This window comes from Eptesicus fuscus, chromosome 18 (assembly GCF_027574615.1).
Source record: "Eptesicus fuscus isolate TK198812 chromosome 18, DD_ASM_mEF_20220401, whole genome shotgun sequence".
NCBI lineage: Eukaryota > Metazoa > Chordata > Mammalia > Chiroptera > Vespertilionidae > Eptesicus > Eptesicus fuscus.
This window is the reverse complement of record NC_072490.1, coordinates 11,944,190-11,959,813: the sequence shown is the minus strand read 5'-3', so window position 1 is coordinate 11,959,813 and position 15,624 is coordinate 11,944,190. Positions and strand designations below refer to the sequence as shown.

General features: G+C 44.3%; 1 pseudogene; it reads right to left on the bottom strand.

The window, feature by feature from the left end:
- Positions 1-8,107: 8,107 nt before the first annotated feature.
- LOC114228609 (small nucleolar RNA U3) lies at positions 8,108-8,294 on the bottom strand (annotated as a pseudogene).
- Between the last annotated feature and the right edge of the window lie 7,330 nt (positions 8,295-15,624).

The following is a 15,624-nucleotide window of genomic DNA, read 5'->3' as shown; positions in this document are numbered from 1 at the left end:
TTAGCTCTAATAGCACTCCTGAGGATACAGCCTCCTTTATTTGCAATCCTGCAAAGATCAGTTGGAGACTATTGTTAAACTTTGAAATAGTCCCCCTTTGCCCCCCCCCATTTGCATTGTGGCTTAAATTGGAAGGGAGGATCAGAGGGGAAGAATTTTTCCTTAACCTCCATCTCCATGCAGTCATGAACAGTAAATTATCAGTTCTGAATTAGGTCCCTGGAACTAATTCCAGTGTGTGTGTGTGTGTGTGTGTGTGTGTGTGTGTGTGTGTGTTTGTGAGCTGGAGAGTGTTTCTCCATACCAACAAGCAATTCTCAGATGGGTATCCTAAAATTCAACTCCATTCAACTCATTTTTGACACTATCTACTCAAAGATAGCAACAGACTTCACGGGCTCAGTCTACTCCTCCCCCACTTCAGATGCCTTTGCTTCTGACCAACTGTCTATAGATCAGAGGTTCTGAAGACCCCCTCCTCAGGTTTGGTTAATTTGCTAGAATGGTTCACAAAACTCAGAGAAACATTTTACTTACTAGATCACTGGTTCATTATAAAAGGATAGAACTCAGGACCAACCAGATGGAAGAGACGTAGGGCAATGTTTGGGGAAAGGGCACAGAGCTTTTCCTAGGTGTCAGTGAAAAAGTACTCTTTTTCCTAGGTGTCAGTGATTAATTCTCTAGTTAAACTTTGGAAAGTGGCTCAGAAAATTCCTCTCTTCTTACCTCCCTCCACTTAACAAAGAAAGTGTAATATGGAACAGCCACTGTTCTAGGGGTCCGACATGTATCAGGGAGCCTAATAAGTTTGGGTGCAGGATCCACCCTGGCTCTCCCCTGAACCTACAGCCCACCAGTGTTGCTGGTTATGGCTAGAAATCCAGATAGGGGGCCATGTGGATCTCTGTGGAAAACAGTGAAGAGTCAGCCATATCCCCATGCTTGTATTTCTTGAATCAGGTGATATTCCAGGACCAGGAAGGTACAGGGAGGAATTCAGCCCTGTTTTCCTCAAGTCTTAAAACATGGTTATGCTGGATTTAAATATAGGCAGTTCAAAAGGATAGGGAAAAATCATCTTTTTCATGGCAGTTTTTTAGCTTATTCCTGGTATTGGCAGACCTTATCCAGGAGATGGTCCAGCTTTAATGACTTTTTTTTGGTAGAGCCACTTAAGAGTTTATTAAGATATTGATTCCTGGGCCCCATCCAAGGACTTCTGAGTCATTGTATCCAGGGAAAGGGCTTAATTTCTGCCTTCTTAATAAGAACTCTTCTGATGCACTCCTTGGCTAAAAATCTCAGGCAGGCCCATGTGGCTTATGTGCCCTATATGGAATCCTGTGAGCATCCACCCTCCATTCCTCTGGCAAGAACATCTCACGTTCTTTTGTAGAACTACTCTGCTCATCCTGTGGAGGAGAGAAGAGTGCAATAATTGGTCTTATGCCTTTAGCTGGTCCAATTGGATGCTGTCTTTCCCAGAGGGAGGTGACAATAGGAAGAATCTGTTGGAGCCCATTGCTTCTGCAGGTGTACGCTGCCCAGCTGGTATTAACTTCTGCTACCTACGTCCTCAGAGTTTCACTGTTCCCAGCTTTTGTCCAAGTTCAGTCATTCAATCATTTCATTTGTTCTATGAAGCATCACAAATTCTTCAGATATATTACTTTATGGCCTAAGTCAGCCAGAATTGTTCTGTTGGTAAAACCAACAGAAGCAGGGGAGGATATGAAACCTTGACACGTGGTTGGTGTTCTGGTTTTCGGTAGATATTGTGTCTAGGAAGGAAATGAAGGTCTTTCTTGTGCACAGTCTATGAAAGGGAGTCTATACTGGCCTCCACCTCTACCCCAGAGGGTGTAATGTGTTTTTTCTCTCTTGAGTTTAGGCAACTGTGCTGTGAATACTTTTCTGTGTATCTGTTTCTCCTTCTAGGCTCTGAGCACAAGAAATGTGTCTTACTCCTGTCTGTCATTCCAGGAACTAATAAGGGGTTAGAATACAGAGAGCTACTTGTGAAATGCGAGTATACAGGGTGGGGTAAATGTAGGTTTACAGTTTTATTCACTTTTCAACACAATAATTAATTAATAAAGAATAGTACAAGAATAAACTGTGTGTTTTTATTCTGAACATGAGCAGTGATGCAGGGGTTGGATTTTGTTTGGGACCCGACCTCATTGTGAACCCCACCTGTCTAGTTGGGGTCTATTTCTCTTCACCTTTGACCTGTCCTGTGCTTCCAAAGAAAAAATAACTATGTTTCAGCTGCCTCCAACTGCACCATTATGCTTCCTTTTTGAAAGTGCAGGGGTCTCTCATTTGCTTAGGGATTTGTGTATTTGGATTAATTTCTCATACTGGGACTGCATTTGATTTTCTGCCCCTCCTGAGTCTATTCTGTGCTAATGGCATGACTGACAAAAGAAACACATCCCTCTTTAAGCTCCCCAGGACCTCATGAAATGAAAGTTTCCAATTAGCATTCTTTCCCTGGCAGCCCAACTTTGTGATTAAAGAGCTTCATTGGCTTTGGAAAGTTTTAGAATTGAAAGCCGAGTGCTGACAGAGACCCAAGGGCAAGACCTTATGAACAGAGGCCAGAATGGAAAGCAGGGAAAGCAGATGGATCCAGTGAAAGGGACAGGGGAGACCACTGTTTCTGGAGAGTCAAAGGAGGACAGAAATAGCCTACCGAGACCATTCGCTCTCCCACCAGTGGAGTCTGTGGCGAGTTCCATAGAGGCAATGTGGCCTGCGAATCAGGGAATTCCAGGGGGCTCGTCTTTGTTCCTGCTTTGTGAAATGCCACAGAATAAATCAAGGAATCTTGCTTTGTAACTCCTTCCTCTATAAACTCATTTTGTGGCCTAGATGTATTGCTTCTAAGGTAGCCATGTAGCATACCACTGGTCAGTCTAGTTACATGGAGAGGGAGATTGTGACTGGCTAGATGTCAGAAAATAATAGGATTGTGTTTCCTGTCTACTGACCTAGTTTATATCATGCCACACTGTAGTTCGCCCCTCTGCTCCAATTTACTGCTGCTCTGTATTGCACTGCGTTTTCTTATGTTCATGCCTTCACATGTGTTGTTTTTTTCAGCCTAGAACATCCTTCCCTCTTGACTTAGGTAGGGTTAGGATTAGGTAGGGTTCCCTAAAAACAGAGAGAATGACAGGGATTCATATGATTTGTTAAGGGATTGGTCTCAGGAGAAGGGAAGGAATCAGGATAAGTTAGGGGAGGGAGCTAAGCAAGAATGTGATCTCAACTGATCCTACAGAGAGCTCAGAGTATGAGTTGCACCATAGAGATTGTCTCAATTTCAGGCAAGGCCCATAGACCTCCATGTTAGTCATTGGAGAGGACTATGCCTATAGGTGGGATATGTGACCTGCCAGGTGAGGAGGCTGCCACTGGCCAGGAGCAGTTATCCTGAGAAGGGGACACGTGTGAACCATACCAGTCAATACAGCCGCTGAGCAATGTAGGAGCACTGTCCTGGTAAAGGTTATCTTGGTGGAGCATCAACAGCATCCTTTCCACTCCCGCAACCCCCCCCCCCCCCCCTTTTTTTTTTTTTTTTTACCTTTTCAAGTTCTGTTCACTGGGTCTTCAAGACCTGGTTCTGGTCACATATTATTTGACCATTTCTTTTCTTTCTAGCAAGTTAGGTGTCCCTCATCTGTGTCCAATAGCCTCCTAGACCTACTAACCTCCACCTCAGCTCACTGTATATTAATGGACCTCCTCTATTTGTCATCTTCTTGATGATATGAGAATACCCTTCCAATAACTATCTATCATCCCCATCTCAGTAGGTATAACATAATAATGTTCCATAAAATTGTGTTGAGTGGATGAATAAAATCTTGGATCTTCCATTACTTTACTGTGTAATTAAGGTCATATACCTAACTTTTGTGAGCCTAAATTCTCAACTGTCTAAGTAGGCAATAATACCTAGCCAATGGTCTTAGTGAAGGTCATGCCACCCGGCACTGTCTTAGCCTTGAGGCAGGTATGAAAGCCAGGTCTTCTTTTATCTCACTTACCTAGTGCAAGAGTTTGTGTGACAGTCCCCATCAGAAGGTGGTATACAGCCCAGATGGAAGTGTTCCTTCTGCTCAGTCCCGCAGTTGGCACCTTGGACAGTTCCAACAGAGCTTTTTCCTATTGTGCTGAAATCTGTCTATCAGTAACTTTTCCCTTGAGTCTTAATTTTGCCTCTTGGAGCCACTCAGCACAAGTCTGTTCTGCATTCCATGAGACAGTCCTTAAGGATTGATTATTGCAGGGAGTGTTACTGTCTCATCTGTTGTTCTCACCTCGTGCTGACAGTTGCAGTCAAACCTTTGAAGTTCGAGTCTTGCTTGTCTGCTTCCTTCCTCAGTTGTTGCCAGGTCCCTCTGTTATCCAGATGAGATGGAGAAAGTTGGAAACTCAATTTTTGTTAACTTCCCAGGAGAATGGTCTTCAGGAAGGTCTTCTGAGGACATACACGGAATCTTGGCTCTGTTTTTCTAATCCTGCCAACTCAAAAGAGGATATTTCTGCTTAGAGGGATCTCATATTCCCCTCTTCTTCCTCAACAATGTCTTGATGATAAATGACATCATATTCATAATTAATTTTTGGCTTTTCTGGATAAAGTATGATTATATTAGGGTAATGAGGAAACACCAGGGCACCAGGGGTTAGAATAGCTGGGCCTACTGCTAGTGACCCTTAATGAACTGTATGACCTTAGGCAAATTTCTCTCTTTGTTCTGGAGGTGGCTACTGCAGCTCTCAACAAGTGAAAGGAGTAAAGACAGATGTGAACAGAACAAACAAATCCAAAGGGCCTGAAGTAACAGGATTTGGTGATGTTTTTGATGGGGGTGGTGAGGGAGAGGGAGTTCAAAAATGACCCTGAGACACTATAGGAACTCTAGCATGTTGGATAGAGAGGAGGACCCTGCAAAGAAAATATGGAAACAGCCAGAGAGGTGAGAGGAAAACCAGGGGATGGTGGCATCCTGAGAGCCCAGATGATTAGAGATGAGGGGAGCAGTCATCACCACTGCTGACATTTCAAGCCAAGTGAGGACTGAAGATGTCCTTGGACTTTAGCGACAGAGAGGTCACCTGATGCTCACAGAAGCTTTGTGAAGTTTGTAATGAGAGTGGAAGACAGAATGGAGTGAATTGAGGAGTAAGTGGGAGGGGAGCATATGGAGACCGCAAAGATAGAAAATTTCTGGAAAACTTTGGGTGTGAGGAGGAGGAGACAGGGCTGTAGCTTCAGGAAATGTGGAGTGGAAGGGAGATACATTTAAGTTGAGGAAGACTTGAGTCTTTTTAAGTGTTTTTGGGAAAGATGTGATTGAGACTCTATAGAAGAGAGATGGACTAATTGATACACTAAAAAGACGAGGGAAGCGATCAAGAATTCAAAAGGAGAAACTGACCTTGGCGGAGAAGGACACTGCCTTGGATGCAACCTCAGGAATACATGTGTTGCTGTGGAAACCACATGAATTCACTGGGCCAGCTGCTATTTCTCCTTCTATCACCCTACCCAGAGTATCTTCTAGGTACCTTTTATCTAGACCTCAGTTCTCAGCAGCCTGAACTCTGTGTGTGTGTCAGATGGAAGGAGACTAAACTCCTATTGCCTCTGTTTACACAGTGTCAGACCAGGAGAGTTACTCGTGCCCAAGTTTCCTGACTTTCTTACCTGACTTCCTAAGTTCACCTCCTGCTGACCACAGTTGACTCTTTCTCTCCCTCCCCTAAGACCACTGGACATCTGCAGGGTATATTATGGTCTCATTTACCCTGGTCTGGTTCAGGCTCCTCTGTGTCTAGGTCCAGAATGAGTCAGCACTCTCCAGTGTTCTTGTCCATTTTTCTTATAAATGAAGTTACTTTCCCCATTTGCCTAAAAGGAGCCCCTCTGCCTCACCTGTGTTTGCTAAGTGGCTCGAGTGTCATTGAAGCTAATTTCAAGATGCATGAGTAAGTTCTATATGTTAACAAAATGCTGACCATATTAAAAAAATATGTGTCACTTAAAAACAAAAGCCAAGAAGTAATGATAAGAAACACCCATTATCTAAGAGTTTTAGTATGCTCATATGTGTTTGTGCATAACTAGCATTCTAAAGGCCTTCAGACAGAACCACAGACCTTTTGAAAGCAGCAAGAAACTGTGAGCCAATAAACATTCTATTCCCGTGCCACCCAATACTCATCCAACCCAATGAAGATGAAATACACACTGACAGGAGCAATAAGAAAAATAATAACATTACCACTGGATCAATGTCTATTGCTGGCTTTATAAATAAAGGACTTGGCTTCCCATTGATGTTTAATTTTTGTAAATGCCTCTGGAAATTTAAGTAGCGGTAGGAAGACATTATCCTGAGATAATGTTCAATTTCTCCTAACATAAGCTCTTAAACCTTGGACGTGTGCAGTTTTCAGTCTGGGACAAAAGCAGGCGAACAAATATCTTTGGAGCAGACTGTGGTAGATTTATTTTAAATAGGTTGGCTTTAGTGCTACCAGTCCTGGGGACAATAGAGTAGAAGTTGGTTTGAATAAGAAGCAGAGAAATCCTGGAAGTATGTTTTTTCCCCTCTGTGGTTTGTTTTGAGATATCCATCAGCAAAACGGGGAGATTCTCCCCTATCCATGTCGCATGACTGATGCTGCAGCATGTGCCAAATTTGCAAATAGTAGGGGGCGAGTGTGGAGGCTTGGAAGGGTCCACCTGTCAGTGTAGGACACTATGATGTCCCAGCATTTGGTTACTCCTGGCTATATCTCAGCTGCTCTGGAGTTGACTCAAATCCCCGGGGCTGGATAATTGCACCTGGCTTGAATAACAAATGAACTCCTGCTAGCTCTACCCTGGGAAAATCATGAGAGTGCTTTGAAGTCATGGACTCGTAGATATTAGAGCTGAAAGAAAGCTTCCTCAAGAGATCTTCTAGTTTAGGATTCCTCAGTCTTCAAGCAGGTACTGCATAAATGGCCCCATTCCTCAGAAGAAATTCAGAAGATCCAGCTTATTAGAATAGAGGGCAGGTAAGTGATGCCTAAGTCTGCTTAGAGCAGTGTTTCTCAGACTTGAGCTTGCACAGAATTACCAGAGGCTTATTAAACCCCAGATTGCAGACCCCCAACCCACCCCCCTTCCCCCCGCCTGCTTTCCCAGAGTTTCTGAATCCGTACATCTGGGGGTGGGGCCCAGGAATTTGCCTTTCTAACAGATTCCTAGGTCATGCTGATGCTGTTGGTCTTAGTCAGGAGACCAGACCTTGAGAATCACTGGGCTTCATGATTTCATGACCCAGAAGCTGGGCTCTTACGCTAACAGGTGAGTCTTTCTACGAAAGGAGGCATGAAATACCCACATTCCCGAAGGAAGGCTATTCCTTTATGAGAGGCTCTTCAGGTCTCTGCCTGAGTAGGAGCAAGCTGCCTTCCTCACCATGACCTCAGGTTCCAGCTACTCCAAAGGCACGAGGAGGACGTGGAAAGACACCAGGATTTCTCATGAATCCCAGCCTCTGCCCTCAAATCTTTTACCTTGAGAGGAGAAGAGCTATTACCTCCCTGGGAATCTGGAACAGAAAGCCAATGTGTGAGGGCCTTTCTGATGTGGGAAAAGCTGGATTTGCACTCGCCGACGTGAACACTCAGGGCCCAGCAGACCTGACAGTGATGAATGATGCTGGATTCCACTTACATTCCATCAAAGCCTGCAGGGTGGAGACCTCAGGCACTGAGCCCAGGCCCTCCAGCCCTTCCTGTCAAGGCATCTGCAGGACAGGAAGACATCCGAGAAGCTGACAGGCAGCAAGGAGGAAGGGGGAGGGAAAGAGGCATCAAGGTGGGCGTGGCAGCTCTGGGATTTAGGCTGAGGCAGGGATGAGGGTAAGGGGGATGGGTCCTGGGAGTGGAGGGAGTGGTGGGAAACAATGGAAGGATTTTCTTCTGTCCTAAGAATCCTAGACCCTTATTGGACCTCCCTTTTTCCCCAGGGGAGAATCGCATGAAAACTCTACTTGCTTCAGAATGTATCACATCCCACCTGAATCAAAGCAGTGAGAACAATTTCTGTAGACTGTGTGTTTTAAATAGATTTGCTTGCGTTTGCCTTATATAAAAGTTAGAAAACAAAAACGCTGGACTTTTCAAGTCATTGTCCTGCTTCTGTCTATGTTACTGTCTAGCCTGCAGGCCTTCTAGTAACAAACTCTAGAAATGACCCCTGAAAGTATCATCTTTGCAGCCTTGCTGAGTATTGCTCCTCCTTTTGCCTTTGTTTTGATTGCTTCCATGTCTTCATTTTGTACTCTTTCTCGCTGCCTCCCTCTCCTTTTTTCTCTACGAGGAACTCAGATTTCTGCTCCTCTGTCCACCTTTCCTTCCGGTCTTTGGCTCTTAAGAGCAGACTGGGTAGGTGGTTATCAAACACAAGGTTCGGTTTCTAGAGCTTCCCCAGGCAATTTGCATTTCAGGCAAAATGAGCCCACCTTCACTTCTGTTTTGCTTAATGTAAATGTTCCTGAAGGGCAACATGCGTACAGAAAAATGTGCATATCATGTACTTTCAGCTTGATGGATTTTCAGAGAGTGAACACATGGAGTGATCAAGAGACAGAACATCACCCAAAAGCCCCTAGTGCGCCCTTGCGGTAATGTCCTGCCCTTAGGAATATCCACTATCCTGACTTCTAAAGCACAGATTAATTTTGACTGTTTAATAACTTTATATAAATGGAATCATTCATATTTTATGTCTAGCTATTTTTCTCAATATTATTTTTGTGAAATTCATTTATGTTGTTACATGCTCTTGTAATTGGTTCTTTTTCATTGTGCACTGTCTGCCCCCCCCCACCCCACCCAACCGCCTCTATTTAAAGAACATGTCATACTTTATTCATTTTACTATTTTTTTAACATTTATTTTTATTTTTTATTTATTTATTGTTAATCCTCATCCAAAGACATTTTTCCATTGATTTTTTAGAGAGAGTGGAAGGGAAGGGGAGAGACAGAGAGAGAGAAACATCTATTGGTTGCCTCCCGCACATGCCCTCACCAGGGCCAGGAATCGAGCTTACAACCTAGGTACGTGCCTTTGACTGGAATTGAATACAGGACTCTTCAGTCTGCAGGCCAACACTCTATCCACTGAGCCAAATCAGCTAAAGCAATTTTACTATTTTTAAAATATGTTTTTATTGATTTCAGAGAGAGGAAAGGAAAGGGAGAGAGAGATAGAGGCATCAATAATGAGAGAGAATCATTGATCAGCTACCTTTTGCACACCCCCTACTGGGGATCGAGCCCACAACCCGGGCTTGTGCCCTGACCAAGAATTGAACCATGACCTCCTGTTTCATTGGTTGACACTCAACCACTGAGTCACATTGGCCGGCCTTCATTTTACTATTATAGCCATTTTGGTTTGTCCAATTTGAGATTATTAGGAAATTTTCTGCTATTAACATTCTTTTACAGGCTTTTCAATGAACATACATCCTCTTTCTGTTGGATTTATACATAAGAGTGGAATTGCTCTTCCTTAGCTTGGCATTTAGTCAGACTTAGTGGATACCACTAAACTGTTTTCTAAAGTTGCTCTACTAATTTATACTCCCACCAGGAAAGTTCATGAGTTCTAATTGCTCCACAGCCCCGCCAACATTTGATATTTTTAATTTTAGTCATTCTGGTGGGTGAGTATTGATTGAGGATTGTGGATTTAGTGTGCATTTCTTCAGTAACCAATTAAGTTGGGCATCTTTTATATGTTTACTGGTCAATTTAAATACCCCTTTTAATGAAGTACCTGTTCAGTATTCTGCCCATTAAAAAATTAGATGTTCTGTTTGCTCTTACTGCTTTGTAGGAGTTCTAGGGGATATAAATTCTTTGATGGATACTCTTGAGCTATTCAGTTGTCTCCTCCCAGCCAGCGGCTTGCTGTTCTTCATCAAACCTCCTACTTTACAACGGGCAAACTCATATGTTAAATTCACTCAAACGTCACTTCTTGGATGTCTTTTTCCTCATCCCCTTTCTCCCAGAGTTATTGCCCCCTTGTCCTTTTTCAGCATCTGCCCAGCACTGTCTCCTAGCAACTGTCCTGTTAGTTACAATGACGTCTTTTCTCACCTCTCCCCTTCTAGCCCGTGAGCACCTTGGGCATGGAGTATTCCTAAACAGAAATAGTGGCTGCCATTTTTGTGGCGGTTCTGGGTGTTTTGTGTGTTTGTTTCTTTGTAATTGTCTGTGTCTCAATTTTCTACTATGTGTATGTATTACTTTCATAATAATAACAAAAATATAGCTTACCTTGAGAAAAGAAATGTACATAATATTGTACCCTGCTTCCTGCCTCATCACTAACACTGTGTGTTGGATATCTACCTTTTTCAGAGGAACTTTCCATTCAACATGTTAAATAATGCACTCCTTGTTTTGTTTTTCCAACCCAGCCCAGCCCTGTTTTTTTTCGTGGCCTCTATGACAGGTGTGGGGTTGCAGTACTATTGTCCAGGAACTAAGCAGAGAGCTACTCTAACTTCTGAATTGTCTTTATACTTCTCCTACATCCAAACCATGCTTTTCTGCTCTATTGGTTTTGAGTCTTTTGTGTCCTTGGAAAATGACAATAGCTTCTACATGGGGTATGGGACCCAGTCACTGTTGCTGGTCTTCTCATCTCTCTGTTTGAGAATGTGGGAGAAAAGAGGTGAGGCAGAGCCACGAGGGCCAAGTCAGCAAGGAGGCTGCGCCGCTGTCTGAACTCTCTGCCCTGGTTTAGGTATGGGCACAGTAGGTTGCATTTATTGGCCTTTTAGTAAGAGATAATGGGTAACCATTTTCTATCATCTAAGCATTTTATAGACATTGCATTTAATACTCTCTGTGTCTTAAATATAACCATCCCATTTTAAAGGTAAGAATACTGAGGTCGAGAGAAGTTAAGTATGACAGGCTATAAGTGTTAGAACCAGGGGTGATGTGAATCCTGGGCTGGGTGAGGCTGGAGCAGGAGAAATGAGACCAGGTCAATCCCAGTCATTTGACTTCAGCCAGATGTGTCTCTGAGAAGACAGGCATTTCCTCTCAGGCAGGTTCCGAATGACCTGCGCAGACTTCGGAGGAGTGGCTCAGCTGCCCTTGAAGGGTTTTCTGATAGTCACATCATCTCGGGGTCAGTTTAGCAAAATTCCGAGACTTTCCTCCTGGGGACACCAAGATCAAGGTTTGGAGCCAACGAGACAATCATGTCCAGTGCCCACCTTCTGAAGGTCAGAGATGGGGACCTGGCTCCCCTTAATGTCTGCTGAGTGACAGGGAAACATCTAAGATTCCCTGCCTTCCTGCTTCACTGAATACACAGAACTCAATTGAAAGGGCATAACACATTTAAGTGTCTGAAATTAAATCTGGAGTCGAAGCAGCCACCTCTTATTACTTTTAATCAGTGCAGTGCATGAAAGCTCCTTTGGAGAAATCATTATTTTACCTCGGAACATGGAAAGAAGAGCTGCTTCTCTACTTCTGGTTCCTGCAAAATGGCAGGGACGGTTCCCCCTGCCTGTGCAGCAGACGTGGGGCTGTCGTCAACACCTGCCGCGGCCAGGCTCTGGGTCTGATTGAATTCTTAGGACTGCTCCTTTCGGGTTCCACTTTGCATGGCTCTCAGCTGTACTTTTCTTATTAAAGGGACAAGAAGCTGAGGGATTAGTAACTATAGTTACCATGTATCAAGCACATGCTTTATCAGTTAAGGTTTTTAGTAGCAAACAACGAAAAACTGTTTTGAGCGGAAGGGTAATTTGTGAAAGGACCTTAGGATGAGCCCAGCAAGGCCGGAGGACAGAGTTGGGAAGCTGTGCAGCCAGGCGCCATGTCCAGAATCTCAGTGCAGAATGGGAGGTAACGGGCACATCACAGCTGCCACCTGGGCTCAGTGCCACAGCGGAACTGCTAATGCTGAACGCCGGAAGCCATGTCTAATTTTCCCTGCAACAACAAGGAAAGGTAAATATTACTATCTTCGTTTTATAGAGGAGATGTGAAATTTAGAGATGTTAGGTAGCTTGTTCCCAAAGTTAGATAGAAACCCTCAACTCTAAGTTCAGTGAGGGTGGGGACTATACTGGTTTTGTTCACCATCATAAGCTCAGAACCTAGTACAGTGCCTGGCCCATAGTAGGTACTATATATACTTATGCGATAGATACATGGGGGAAGTGGTGGAGATGGGTATGGTTATTGTGTTTGTCCTACTTGAACACTGCCTATTCTCTTTTGGGCCCGTATCCCATGTTTCTAGCCAAAGTGTTGGGCAAATTACACAGGATGAGGCCGACATAATTTATATCCTCCTGGTTATGGTGATTCATCCCAAAGTTGGATGGGGGTGAGTTTGGCCAGATGTCCCAGTATATGGAGTAAGACTGACTGCAATATGAAAGAATAAAGCCAACATTCAGAGAGAAGCGAAGACAGTATTTATAATTCAATTTTCCTGTAATTCAAAGAGCCAAGATGACTAGTTTATAAGCAAGTACTATTGCTCCAGCCAATAAAGGCAGGTTGAAAGTGGTGACTTGTCTCAGAAAGGGGGTTTCATTTTGGATGTCACCTCCAGTGCTCCGGTAGGTGTATGAGCTTCAAGAAATAGTACAGAACTGGGTCAAAATTCATGTCTTCTTAATCCTTCTTCCTCTCTCCTTGGCGAGCACCCATGCATCTTACTTTACCTACATTTGAATGGAGTCTTTTTCTCCTCCAAACCTTTACTCAGTGAATATCTGTGAGATGTGTTTTTTAGGACAACTCTTGGCCCAAGGATGTGATGATGATAGCGGATAGAGGAAAGTGAAAGTCAAGGTGGACAAAGCAGGTTCTGGGGGCCACAGCAGGTTTTAGATTGGGCATCTGTGAGAGCCCTTTCCTTAGAAGCAGTGTTGGGCTCTTACGGTGGCCGGGGATAAAGAGCACTCATTCAGGCTAGCACTGTGTTATCAGGGAGGGACCCAGGCCTCTTGCAGGAACACAGCCATAGCGCGGGCTCTGTGGATATTAGAATGTAATTTGGGCATTAGATATTTGCCCTGCCCAAGGTAGCTCTTGCCTCGGGCCATCTTGGTACATCCTTGTTTGTAATACTGGGGTTTCTTCGTTATCAGGACTTGGTATGCTCCCTTTGTTTCTGCTCCAGTTCCAGCACTGACAGCATGGCTTCTCCTTCATTACTTCCATGAGTCTCTGGCCCATGGATTAGCTTCGTAGGGGCTGGTACCATCCATAATCCAATCTTTCCTTGAAAGGAGACCCATGTTACATGGTATGAGCCTGGTGACTTATTTGCAGGTACCCCCTAGGGCTATTTCTAGGGCTATTTCTTGCAGGGTGAAACTGGGAGGAAAAGAAAGGCATTCCAAAGCGTTACTTTTGCCTATTAAATGATTTGTGTATAATTTTACTCCAAGAAAGCCGCTTGGAATAATTTATAGAGGGTAATGAGATGCTTGAGTGCAACAGGTAATTGTCATGCACCCAACTACCTCCTTTTGAATTCCTGCATGCTTTTGGTATTCACATCAAGCTCATACCTGTGTGTCTCTTTGCTTTGTTGGTTCGGAAATTTCACTGAAGCCAAGGGAAGTGCTACCACCAGAGTGGTAGAGAAATTAACAACCCACTTCCCCAGAGAAATCCTTAGCAAGCCGGGGGAGAGAATCGGTGGAGGAGTCCCTTGGCTTCTGTCTGGTTCTTTAAAACACCCCCAACAGCCCTGGCTGGATTGCTCAGTGGATTGAATGTTGGCCTGCGGACTGAAGCGTCCCAGGTTCGATTCCAGTCAAGGGCACATGCCGAATTGCGGGCTTGATCCCCCAAAGGGAGTATGCAGGAGGCAGCCGATCAGTGATTCTGTCTGATCATTGATGTTTCTCTCTCTTCTCTCCCTTCCTCTCTGAAATCAATAAAAATATTTAAATACACACACACACACACACACACACACACACACACACACACACCCCAAATCAAAACAAAAAAACCCATCCCCAACAGCACTGACCCCCACTGCCCACAGAGGTAACCAGCACTCAGTGCACTCTGCATCGGCTTTTCTTCCTTATCTGTCTCCCTCTCTTCATTTGCCTCTTAGGACTGCCTCTTAAATAAATTGTCTGCACCCAAGCTCTTGTCTCAAGCTTTTGTGTTCTGACACCAATTCTCTGAAACCAATTGGGTGTCCTAAAATTCAATTCAGTGAAGACACTAAGTACCTGGTATTAGCATAGACCCCAGAGGTTAATGGCACAGCCCTTCACAATGCTGTCCCATATCAGATGCCACCTGCCCTTTTGTCCTACCTGCTACATAAATTCAGAGACTTCATGACTCTCACAAGTTTGATAATTTGCTAGAGCAACTCACAGAACTCTCTGAAAGTGCTATATTTATTATGATTACATTTTTATTATAAAGGATGCAACTCAGGGACAGCCAAATGGAAGAGGTAGATAGGGCAAGTATTAAGGGAGGCGGAGGGGGGCTGGACTCCATTCCTGTTTCATATTTTCATGCCCTCTGCTTGTGGAATCGGCATGTCACCCACCCTGCATATCAATGTGTTCACCACCCAGGAAGCCTCACTGAGGGTTGATATCCAGAGATTTTATTAGCGTTTTATTTTATGGACATTGATTCACTCATTGCCACATGATTGAACGTAATCTCTAGCCTTCTTCTCCTCCCCAGAGGCTGAACTGTCCCAAAGTTGCCAGGTCACTGGTTCGTGTTCCTGGTGACCAGCTCCCATCCTGAAGCTGTGTAGGACCTCAGCCAGGAATCACCTTGTTACCATAAGGACACTCCTATCAGTCAAAGTTCCAAGGGTTTTTAAGACTGTGCCAGGAACTGGGGACAAAGACCAGATATATTGGTTATATCATAGCTCTACTCTGGGGGGAATGCAAACTAAAACAGCTCAGCTGGCATGGCTCAGTGGTTAAGCATCGATCTATGAGCCAGGAGGTCACGGTTCGATTCCTGGTCATGGCACATGCCCAGGTTGTGGGCTTGATCCCCAGTGTGGGGCATGCAGAAGGCAGCTAATCAATGATTCTCTCTCATCATAGATGTTTCTATCTCTCTCTTCCTCTCCCTTCCTCTCTGAAATCAATTAAAAAAAATAAACTAAAACAAAAAGTTTTTACGCTCATACCCGACACCTATAAAAAAAGCACTTTGTTGACAGGTTCCAAGATTCTCCCCTGGGGTGAGGGAGAGGAATTCATAGGAGTTTGATGGGACGACATCATGGAAGGCCTCACACTCCAGGCATGTAATGAAAACAAGTGACAATCTCTTCAATTTCCCGAGGACGGACTAATTGAGTAAACAGCTTGACCTTGAATTCCCACCAGAATCATCTGCAGAGCAGGGGAGCCTGCATGAGTCTTCCTGGAGTGCCTTGTGGGCCTCTGTTGTTCTGAGCAGCAGTCATGACTGAGGCTTGGGGCCCTGCAGGCTTTCAGAGCCCTGTCTGTGTTAATCCCCATTTGTAGGGAGACT